Consider the following 324-nt stretch of genomic DNA (forward strand, 5'->3'; position numbering starts at 1 on the left):
AAAAAAAAAAAAAAAAAAAAGGGCGCAGCCTTGACCCTCAGGCGCTTGATAACGTGGTGGGGACCCTCTTTCCCACGGCGACCCCCTGCCGGAAAAAGCGCGCAAGCGCGAAGGCGCCGAAGGCCCCCTGAAGAATACTTGAAAGTGTATCGGGGGGTCCTCGAATAATGGCGCACGTGATGAACATCCCCAGAGGTTTTAGTGGGTATACCTCCCCCATATTAGGGGGAGGGAGTCCCACATACCCCCGGAGGCTTACCCGAGCCTCCGGGGGATGCGTAACGCATTTCCCCTGGGTTATCAAAAAAAAAAAAAAAAAAAAAA

The sequence above is a fragment of the Odontomachus brunneus genome, unplaced genomic scaffold (genome assembly GCF_010583005.1).
Source record: "Odontomachus brunneus isolate Ranch 3 - 2012 unplaced genomic scaffold, Obru_v1 Obru_scaffold_127, whole genome shotgun sequence".
Taxonomy (NCBI): Eukaryota; Metazoa; Arthropoda; class Insecta; order Hymenoptera; family Formicidae; genus Odontomachus; species Odontomachus brunneus.